Source organism: Pinus tabuliformis, chromosome 9, assembly GCF_031772625.1.
Source record: "Pinus tabuliformis cultivar Carrire ecotype Pingquan chromosome 9, CPIR1, whole genome shotgun sequence".
Taxonomy (NCBI): Eukaryota; Viridiplantae; Streptophyta; class Pinopsida; order Pinales; family Pinaceae; genus Pinus; species Pinus tabuliformis.
Window position 1 is genome coordinate 1,727,653,169 of NC_142307.1, and position 12,153 is coordinate 1,727,665,321.

Genomic DNA, 12,153 nt, shown 5'->3' on the forward strand with positions numbered 1-12,153 from the left:
GGAGAACAAAGCTACAGAGTTAAAAAAGATTAAATCCTTATGAAAGTAGCTTTGGCAGTGGAAGCAAAGAGGAAGAAAATGATATAGAGAGCAGAGCGAAGGAAGAGAGAAAAATAGAGCTCGCGGGAAGAAAAACTGAGATCAAAGTAAGCTGTTGGGTTGTGTTATATTCTTTCCACGACTAGCCCACGTAGTTAATCAGGGGGTTATAAGGGGGGAAAAGCCCCCTCTTCGTTGCACCGATTGCGTAGCAGGGGGAGTCACAGGGGGTTTGAGGGATGTAGGTAACCCCACTCTATGGGGTTCAGGGCAGCACCCCAGAAAATTTTGGTTTTGGACCCTATATTAGGTTGGGCGGACCTACCTATGTTTTTGTGCATGTTTTTTGCACATGGTTTTGGACACGATGGTTTTTGGTCCATGGTATTGGATGCTTCGACATGTATAAATATGTATTGTAACATTGAAAGGAACATAATGAAAAATCAAGCTGGTAGTCCAGGTTTTGGGATCCAGGGGAAAATCTCTGTGTATATTTGTTTTATGTGTTATGCTCTCACATTGTTTATTTTCTATGTTTTAGAATTCATATGCAGGTAATTTTTGTACGGGGTTAAAACCTACATTTGGTATTAGAGCTATTTTGGCTTCAGGGGGACGCCTTTGTTGCTGAGGGGTTTCGCTCGGGCCTGTGGTAGACCCCGTTCAGTGGGAGATCTGCGGAATCGATTTTGGTGGTGAAAGAAGATGGCGAGCACTGGAAAGATAGAGATCGAGAAATTTAATGGTCAGAGTTTTGAGTTGTGGAAACTCAAGATGGAGGATCTGTTGGTGGATAAAGATCAATGGATTGTTGTAGATCCATGTACTAAACCAACGGGAGTGTCTGATGAAGAATGGAAGAAGTTGGATTGGAAGGCAAAGAGCACAATATGCTTATGTGTCTCAGATTTAGTATTGTTGAATGTATCAGGGTAAGCTACGACGAAGGCTTTGTGGGACAAGTTAGGGACTTTGTACCAATCTAAGTCTCTGGTGAATAAACTGTTCCTGCAGAAAAAGCTGTATAACCTAAGGATGAAAGATGGATACTCGGTGATAGAGCATTTGAATGCATTCAATACTATGGTAAGTCAGTTAGCATCTGTTGATATTAAAATTTCAGATGAAGATAAGTGCATCAATTTGTTGTGTTCTCTATTAGATTCGTGGGATAGTCTGGTTATTGTAATAGGTAGCAATGCAACTGCCTTGCAGTTTGATGAAATAGTCTCATCCTTGTTGACGGAGGAGATGAGATGGAAAATATGGAGAGCCAGAATGGTGATGCCTTGTTTGTATGAGGACGGTCCCAGAACAGAAACAAAAATAAGTCATTGAGTGGGAGATCTAAATCTAGAGGGAGATCTAAATCTTCAGGAAAACCTGTAAAGGTGGTGTGCTGGAAATGCGGAAAGGAAGGGAACCACAAAAGGGATTGTAAATCTAAAGCTCCTGATAAAGGAAAGGGATATGATGATGCTCCTTCTGCAGAGGCGAAAACCACCTCAGATGAAGATGGGGATGTGTACTTGGCTTCTTCAAGTACACATGTAGATCATGAGGCATGGTTGATTGACTCAGGTGCATCCTTTCACTTCACTCCCCATAGAGAGTGGTTCTGCGAGTGTGAGAAATATGATGGTGGTGATGTCTTCTTAGAGGATGATAGGAAGGCTAGACTCGTTGGTCGTGGAAAAGTAAAGTTGAAGTTGCAAGGTGGAAGGATTAGAACACTTCTTGGTGTTCTACATATTCCTACATTGGCTGAAAATCTGATTTCTGTAAGCAAGCTAGATGATGCAGGTGTAAAAACAATGTTTGAGAAGGATACCTGCAAGATGGTTCAGGGAGCACTAGTATTGATGCGGGGAGTTCGGATTGGAACTTTGTACAAGCTGCAAGGTAGCACTGTTGTTGATGGGTGTAACAGTTCTGTGGTTCCTGAAAGTGGAGCAGAAAATCTAGTGGTCTCTGGAGAGAAGACCATGCTATGGCATTAAAGGCTTGGACATATTGGAGAGAAGGGCCTTCGAATACTTCATGGTAAAGGTATGAGTAATAGCTCTCTGGATTTTGATTTATGTGAAAATTGTGTATATGGGAAGCAGAATCGGGTGAGTTTCCCCTCTGGTGGTAAGAGGGCGAAACATATATTAGAGCTTGTGCACAGTGATGTGTTTGGACCTGTGAAGGTTCCATCACTGGGTAAGTCTGTGTACTATGTATCATTTATAGATGACTTCTCAAGGAATACATGGATATATTTCCTTAAGAAGAAATCTGAAGTCTTTGATAGGTTTAAAGAATTTAAGGCTTTGGTGGAAAACCAGATAGAGAAGAAGATAAAGGTGCTGAGGACAGATAACGGTGGAGAGTTTCACAGTAAGGAATTTGAAGAATTCTGTAAGAAGTGTGGTATAACACGGCATTAGACTACTCCATATACACCTAGAAAAATGGAGTTGCAGAAAGAATGCACAAGACGTTGATGGAAAGGGCAAGAAGCATGCTCAATGGTGCCGGGTTAGGACAAGAATTCTGGGTAGAGGCGGTGGAGACAACAGGTTACTTGGTCAATAGATCACCTTCATTAGCATTGGAGGATAAGACTCCACAAGAGGTATGGATTGGTAAGAAACCCTCTCTTTCACATCTGAAGGTATTTGGATGTGATGCATATGTACATGTTCCAAAGGAGAAAAGAACCAAGTTGGATAGTAAATCTGAAAAGTGCATCTTTATTGGGTATAAGGATGGTTTAAAGGGTTATAAGCTTTAGAACCCAGTAACAAGGAAGGTTGTGTACAGCCGAGATGTGGTGTTCAGAGAGGTGAAATATGTTATTAAACATGAAGTCCAACCAAAGGAACCTGAGAAGATAGAGTTTGAGCTAAAGGATGAAGAATCAAACTCTACAGCAGAGGAGGAATTAGAAGATGAAGAGCCACAAACTCAAGGTGTGAGAAGATCAGTTAGAGAAAGAAGGCAGCCAAAAAGGTATAGTCCATCTGCTTTCTGTTCAAAATTTTCCTTATCTATTACTGATGGTGATCCCAGAACTGTGAAGGAAGCAGTAGATTCAGAGGATGGAAAACTCTGGAAAGAGGCCATGGTTGATGAAATGGCATCTTTGCACAAAAATGAGGCTTGGGATGTGGTGGAGTTGCTGGTTGGAAGGAAACCCATTGGCAGCAAATGGGTGTTCAAGAAGAAGACAAATGCAGAAGGAAAGGTGGAGAAATACAAAGCTCGGTTGGTAGCAAAAGGTTATTCCCAGGTGCCGGGAATTGATTTTGGTGATATTTTTTCTCCTGTTGCCAAGGTAACTTCTATTAGATTACTTTTATCTGTTGCTGCTGCTTTTGATTTTGAGGTAGAACAGATGGACGTGAAGACAACATTTCTTCACAAGGATTTGGAAGAGGAGATCTACATGAAGCAACCTGAAGGCTTTGCGGTGAAGGGTAAGAAATAACTAGTATGCAAGTTAAAGAAGTCTCTATATGGGTTAAAACAATCACCAAGGATGTGGTATCATAAATTTGATACATTTATACGGGGACTTGGCTTCACCAGAAGCAAAGCAGATCACTGTGTGTATTTTAAATTAATTTGTGACCGTGTTATTTATTTGGTCTTGTATGTGGATGATATGTTGCTGGTTGGAAATGACAAAGAAATTATCCAGGATTTGAAGACCCAATTGTCCTCCAAATTTGACATGAAAGATTTTGGTGCTGCAAAATATATTTTGGGCATGGAAATTATAAGAGATCGGGCAAAGAGGAAGCTCTGGTTAAACTAGAGGAAGTATGTCGAGACAATATTGCAAAGGTTTAATATGCAGGATAGTAAATCGGTGAAGGTTCCTATTCCTGTAGGTGTAAAGTTATCTGCTGAACAGTGTCCCAAGACACAAGAAGAGGAAGAGGATATGTCCTGTGTTCCATATGCAAGTGTAGTCGGTAGCTTGATGTATGCGATGGTCTGTACTAGACCAGACATTGCACATGCAATGGGAGTATTGAGCAGGTTTATGTCAAAACTAGGGAAGGAGCATTAGACAACAGTGAAGCGGGTTTTCAGGTATTTGCGTGGCACTAGTGATTATGGTTTGTGCTACCAAGGAAGACTAGGATTATATAGAGTTTTGGATATCCATGGCTTTGTTGATGCGAACTGGGCTGGAGATCTGGATCAAAGAAGATCTACAAGTGGGTATGTGTTTAACCTATTTGGAGGTGCAGTCAGTTGGATGAGTAAGAAACAATCTGTAGTGGCACTATCAACTACAGAGGTAGAATACATGGAAGCCACTCATGCAAGCAAGGAAGCAGTTTGGTTGCAGAGATTGTGTTCAAGTATGGGGTTAGTACAGGGAGCTATAAGGATAGACTGTGACAGCCAAAGTGCAATTTTCTTGGCAAAGAACCCTGCTTACCATTCAAAGACAAAGCACATTGATGTTTAGTATCACTTTGTGAGGGATATGATAGAAGATGAAAAGGTGTTGCTGGTAAAGGTGGACACTTTGAAGAACATTGCAGATGCATTGACAAAATCTGTGAGCTCTGAGAAGTTCTCTTGGTGTAGAGAAACAATGGGCGTTGCAGGGATGGATAAATGACTAAGCTCTCTTGTGGCCCCCTGTGGAAAGAAAACAACAAGTGGGAGAATGTTGGGTTGTGTTATATTCTTTCCATGACTAGCCCCCATAGTTAAATGAGGGGTTAGAAGGGGTGCAGAGCCCCCTCTTCGTCGCGCCGATTGCGTAGCGAGGGGAGTCACAGGGGGTTTTAGGGATGCAGGTAACCCCACTCTATGGGGTCCGGGGCAGCGCCTCGAAAATTTTTGGTATTGGACCCTATATTAGGTTGGGCGGACCTACCTATGTTTTTGTGCATGTTTTTCACACATGGTTTTGGACGCGATGGTTTTCGGTCCATGGTATTGGATGCTTTGACATGTATAAATATGTATTGTAACATTGAAAGGAACATAATGAAAAATCAAGCTGGTAGTCCCGGTTTTGGGATCCAAGGGAAAATCTCTGTGTATATGTGTTTTATGTCTTATGCTCTTGCATTGTTTATTTTCTGTGTTTTAGAATTCGTATGCAGGTAATTTCTGTATAGGGTTAAAACCTACACAATCACGTCAAGAACTGAAGGAAGAATAAGAGCTGAGAAGGAAAGAACATGAAGAGAAGTAGAATCAGGAAGAAGAAGAAAGGAAAGGCACAATGGCAAAAGAAACAACGTCGATTCAAGTTGAAGAGCAAGAATAAAACCATCTAGTAGCAAAGGGATAGAGTGAATAGATGCAGGACCAGGAGCTTTCTCAGCCGATCGAATATTTGATTGAAGTTTGGAAAGCGGAGTTGGGACCGGAGCCACATGATGAAGATATTAATATGATGCTTAGTGCACCACAGGTCATTGTTTAGTCTCCACCACCTCTAGCTGCAAAGTTAGCCTCGAGCAAGGAAGGGGACATACTTCCCCTTGATGATGATCCGGTAATGGATGTGTACAATCTGTCATATAATGAACTTCAAGAGAGAATTGTACAAACGTGGAGAAATAATTTTCCAGATGATCATGCATCACCTGCATTCATTAGAGAAAGGGTGATAGTGGCGGACACTAGCAAGAATCCAAATGCCATTGCTGAAGCCAACTTGGCCTTTGCAGGTGCGACCAAATCAAACACTCAGTATTTGACGACTGAGAGTAAGAAATTGGCACAAAACTTACAAGCTACTTGATAAGAGATAGAACAACTTCGCGCACCAACACCAAATGTAGTCTTCGCGCAGGTCTACTTGGAGGAAATGAGAGCAACGATACTTGGTGAAGTATTGACACTTGAAGAGACCATGCAGGACCTCTATGAGGAGCTCATGATTGTACATAAGGCAATTGTTCACTTGCATAGTGTGTAGTAGCAGAGCAAGGAATTTTTCAAGTCTCTTAGGAATGTGTAAACTGCCATCACCACCATGCAAGAATGGACAATGCGATATAAAGGGGCACCACTTACTTTGGTAAAGAAGATGAAGCCACAGGAAGAGCTGGAAAAATCAAGAGTTTGAATGTTGATTCAGAACAACAAGCAACTCACCTCATTCATTGGAAACATTCAGGCCGTCAACTCATTCAATGAAGCTAAGCGCAAACATCAAGTTAGGAAGGAGATTGAAAATTATTTGGAGCAGCTGAAATAGATTTCCACCAAGGAGAATTTGGAGTTGAACAGACGTAACATGCAAAAATAAACTGGTGGTCCTGTTCAGATTAGAAAAATGTCTGTCCTGGTTGAGAAAGAGGTTAATACTGCCTTCAAGTCATAGTACCTGGATGCTATGGAGGCTAGAGTCTGCTTCCAACCAGACACCATCACGTAGTTTGGGGATGTCATCGCAAAATACTGAGCTTGGAACCAATACGTGATCGAGAAGCATCAAGTGGGAGTTGTTGATGTAGAGTTTCCCCAAACTCAAGCATCATATTGTTTTGTCTTGTTAGGCTTTCAAGTTATCTCTACCCTATTTTGTCTCATATGGGTATGAGTGGAAAATATAATATTATTTGTAATTATTTGTTGTAAGTGAAATTCCAAGTGTCAATATTGGAATATGAAGAGTCATGATGTAATGTAATGAGTTATTTTGTAAAGAATTTGAAGTGTCATGAGGGTAGTCCAAAGGCCACAAAGGGGAGTTGAAGAGTCACCTCCTCCTGTTATAAATATAACTTCATAACTCATGTAACATGCTTTTTGGAGCCAATATTTTTGCTAGGCTAAGGCTTAGAAGGAGCTTGGGAGTATTGTGAAGAGCCTTGGCTTCTCCGTAGCGTCAAGCAAGTATACTTCTTTGGAGGGGTAGGTGTTCTTGAATTTAATGTTCCACTATTGGGGTTACTGGTCCGTCAATGGTGTATGTATGAATGGAACTCTCACTTCTAATAATTAAATCAGAGCGGGCGCACTTTCATGCATATGTTGTGAATATAGTAGGACTATTCTTGTTGTATTTGAAATGTATCTTATTTAACTTACGCTTATGCTTATGAACTATTTAGTTTGCATTTGTATGAATCTTGTTGAATGTGTGTTGTTGTGTTAATTCATCACTTTAACTTGTGGACTATTCTGCATCTTAGCTTATGATGTCGTTACACTCATGTGTTTCTTTCACACTACATACTATTACAGGCTTCTAGGTGGTGCACTTCCTTTTACATTCATGTGTAGGAACCTTCATGCATCACATTTGACTCTTTGCATGGTCACATTATTTCTCTCACCCAAAGTTATCATACTTCACTCCGCATGTTTTTTGCGGTCAAGGAATAACATTTCCACCCACTGTTAGGAACTTTACTCCAAACGGTGCGAGGTCTAGTTGGGACAGGGAGATCCCTTGAATGTTAGCAGGTCCAACACCATCAACATTTCTGGTGCTAGAAGGAGGGATAGGTGACAAGTTGATATTTGGTTGCCATGAGTGTCCTTTTGTCCCACAGTTACAAAAAAATGTTGAGCACCTCTCCAACAGTCACTGTTACCATGTCACCAAAGAGAGATGCTTCAAAAGAGACCACTGAAATTGGTACTGGGGAAGTAGTTGAGCAAGCATGAGTTAACTTGCCAATATCTGTAGACACTCAATTGTTTGTAGAAAAGGAGTCAACAATAACATGGCAGCAATTCCAGTAGCAGTAGCAGAAGGAAACAATCCAGTACAAGATAAGGGAAAGAGAAAGGTTGCTGACAGAATAGAGGGAGAACAAAGCTGCAGAGTGAAATCAGATTCAATCCTTATGCAAGAAACTTTGGCAACGAAAGCAAAGAGGAAGCATAGGATACAAAGAGTGGAGAGGAGGAAGAGAGAAATGTAGAGCTTGCAGGAAGTAGAACTAAGATTGAATAAAACAAAACAAGAACTAAAGGAAGAATGAGAGTTGAGGAGGAAAGAACACGAAGAGAAGAAAAAATAGGAAGAAGAAGAAAGGAAAGGTGCAATGGCAGAAGAAAAATTGTCGATTCAAGTTGAAGAGCAAGAACAATACCATCTAGAAACAAAGGGAGAGAGCAAACAGATGCAGGATCGAGAGCTTACTCAACTGATCAAAGATTTGGTTGAAGTTGCGAACATCGATTTAGGACCGGAACCGCAGGATGAAGGTATTGATTTGATACTTAGTGCACCGCAGGTCATCATTTAGTCTCCACCACCTCTAGTTGCAGAGTTAGACCTGAGCAAGGAAGGCAACATACTTACCCTTGATGATGATACAATAATGTATGTTACAATTTGTCATATATTTAACTTCAGGAGAGAATTGTACAAACATGGAGAAATCATTTTCTTAATGATCATGCATCACCTGGATTCATTAGAGAAAGCGTGATAATGGCAAACACCAACAAGAATCCAAATGCCATTGCCGAAGCCAACTTGGCCTTTGTATGTGCAACCAAATCAAACACTCAGTATTTGACGACTGAGAGTAAGTAATTGGCACAAAACTTACAGAACGCCCAACAAGAGATAAAACAACTCTAGCAACAACACAAAATGCAGTCTCCACGCAGGTCTACCTGGAGGAAATGAGAGTAGCGATACTTGGTGAAGTATCGACACTTGGAGAGACCATGTGAGACTTCTATGAGGAGCTCATGGCCATACATAAGATAGTTGTCTGCTTGAATTTCTTACAGCAACATAGCAAGGAATTTGTTAAGCCTCTTAGGAATGTGCAAATTTCCATCACCATTGTGTAAGAATGGATAATGTGACACAAAAGGGCACCGTTTACTTTGGTAAAGAAGAGGAAGCCGGAGGAAGAGCTGGAAAAGGAAAGAGTTTGAATGTTGTTTCAGAACAACAAATAACTCGCCTCATTCATTGGAAATATTTAGGCCTGATATGTACGATTGTACAACAATTTTGATTTTATGGTGAGAACCCACAAGATCCCATTAGTCATCTCACTCACTGAAGCTAAGCACAAACATCAAGTTAGGCAAGAGATTGAAAAGTATTTGGAGCTGCCGAAATAGATTGCCACCAAGAAGGATTTGGAGCTGAACAAACAGAACATGCAAAACTATATTGGTGGTCCTGTTCAGATCAGAACAATGTTGCTCCTGGTTGAGAAAGAGGTTAAGACTTGCTCCAAGTCATAGTACTTGGATGCTATGGAGGCTAGAGTCTTCTTCAAACCGGACACCATCACGTAGTTTGGGGATATCATCACACAATACTGAGCTTGGCACCAATATGTGACTGAGAAGCATCAAGTGGGAGTTGTTGAGGTAGAGTTTCCCCAAACTCAAGCATCGTAGTGTTTTGTCTTGTTAGGGTGTCAAGTTGTCTCTACCCTATTTTGTCTCATATGGGTATGAGTGGAAAATGTAATATTATTTGTAATTATTTGTTGTAAGTGAAATTCCAAGTGTTAATATTGGAATATGAAGAGTCATGATGTAATGTAATGAGTCATTTTGTAAAGAAGTTGAAGAGTCACGAGGGTAGTCCAAAGGTCATAAAGGGGAGTTGAAGAGTCACCCCCTCTTGTTATAAATAGAACCTCATAACTCATGTAATAGGATTTTGGCTAGCCTTAGGCTTAGAAGGAGCTTGGGAGTATTGTGAAGAGCCTTGGCTTCTCCGTAGTGTAGAGCGAGTATACTTCCGTGGAGGAGCAAGTGCTCTTGACTTTAATGTTCCACTATTGGGGCTAGTGGTATGTCAATGGTGTATGTATGAATGGAACTTTCAATTATAATAATAAAATCAGAACTGCCATGATTTCATGCATATGTTGTGAATATAGTTGGAATATTATTGTTGTATTTGCAATGTATGTTATTTAACTTACACTTATGCTTATGAACTATTTCGATTTCATTTGTATGAATCTTTTTGAATGCGTGTTGTTGTATTAATTCATCACTTTAACTTGTGGACTATTCTGCATCTTAGCTTGTGATGTCATTACGCTCGTGTGTTTCTTTCAAGCTGTGTACTATTATAGGCTTCCAAAGGGCGCACTTCCTTTTCCATACTTGTGTTTGAACCTTCATGCATCACACTTGACTCTCTGCAAGGTCACACAATTTCTCTCACCCAAAGTTATTATACTTCACTCTGCGCATTTTTTCGCAGTCAAGGCATAACATTACCACCCACTGTTGGGACTCCTACTCCAAATGGTGCGAGGTCTAGTTGGGACTTCATAGCGGAGATATCACTTGAATGTTGGCAGGTCCAACACCATGAACACTTTCCCTCAATCTTACGATATGATTCATAATATCATGTCCACATTGGTTACTTATCTATTTGCTTCTATAATATGCTACATAAACCCCTCTTTTCACTTATTCCATCACAAGGTCAAGTTCATCACACTATAATGAGCCTTTATAACCTCCCTTTCACATCTATTGAGTCCCTTCTATACATTCTTTAACTCACATGAACACAACACTTCCTATGGAAATAATAATGTGCCATGGTCTCCCTTGAACTAGATGGTGTGCCCAATCGGTGCCAACAACCTTGGTTGTGGAGAGAGAGCCATATACCTAGTGGAGAACCTCCTACCCTTTTACCATTCCCATCAAAATCTAGAATGAAGTTATGGAGTACCTAGATTAACTCATAGAAAGCCTGATAAATCCCACATGCAAGATAATGGTACCGCCATCTTACAATGTATTAAGGCACTTTCCAAAGAGGGATGCATGCATTGTTGAGGATGGCGAAATTACTTTAACTTCCTTTCCCTTCACACTCGCATGACATGACAAGTGTTAGAGAATGACATGTTCTTTGTAAATTTATTACATGATATGGAAGGGGGAGAGTTGCACTATTGTCGATCAACCCCTCCTTTTTTTTATAAATCCATTTTGGCAAGAAGTCCCCTAGATTAGCTTAATTATTGACTTCCATGTTGAGGATTCTTAGGAAACAAAAGAGCTTGAGTTACTTAAATTCACTTATTATCAATATGATTCTCTGATAAAATCTTGATAACTTTTAGTTTGTGATGAGGATTTGGTGGAAGAAATATTTCAAAATAACCAACGAGTTGCCAATCTATGGCCTTTCTAAGCCCTTCACCCTAGAAGGCAACTAGACATTGTAAAACTATGAGTTCTTCATCTTCATTATTTGTAGAATTTCCCAAACCCATTGCAAACTTCATTACATTTTTTCCCTAGGGGTCACAAATTCCCAACGTCCACACTCACTTCCCCCTTATCAAGATTAATTGAGAAAAAGGTTAACCAATGCGAGGCCCTCTACAAGGACCTCAAAACTTGAGATTGTAACGAATTCTTCTATCTAATAATGTACTGGTTGAATGAATAGATTGTTTGATTTTCTAGCATTTTTTAATCTACACGATTGCTTATATGTATATATATATATATATATATATATATATATATATATATATATATATATATATATATATATATATTTCCCTATTTCAAAAGCAACATGTACATTATTCCTAAGAAACATATAGATATGTAACTTAACAAGATGTAAAAACACAATTGTAGTAAGCTAATTGAATAACAAGGAAACATTATTGTTAATCAAATTTACATGAGTGAACTTGGAAATGAGCTAGGAAATACCTTTAACCTTGAGTTGAGTTGAGGGTGAGATTTATAGATTTCTTCCCTCATGTTCACTTGAATTTCCTAACTGAATTTGCCACTTAGCCAACTAGGAACAACCTATTTGACTTTCTAACCCCAGGAACCTATGAAATTACGTCTCGTAGTGTGTCCAATCCACTAGGCGGAAAAACACCTCCCTCAACCCCAACAAATTGTACCCTCCAACGAGAACTCTTCCATGCTCCCTCAACTCCCTTCTCCTCCCCTAAGACTCCAAACAAAATCCAAGATGAAAAAATCCCTCTTAATAATATTAATTAATATTATAATTGATTAATATTAATCTTATAATATTAATTAAGTCTCTAAATTAGTTAACATTAATTAATTATCCCTCATTATAATTAATTAACTTTGTATCAACATAATTAGTTAACCACAATTAATTAATTACTCTTA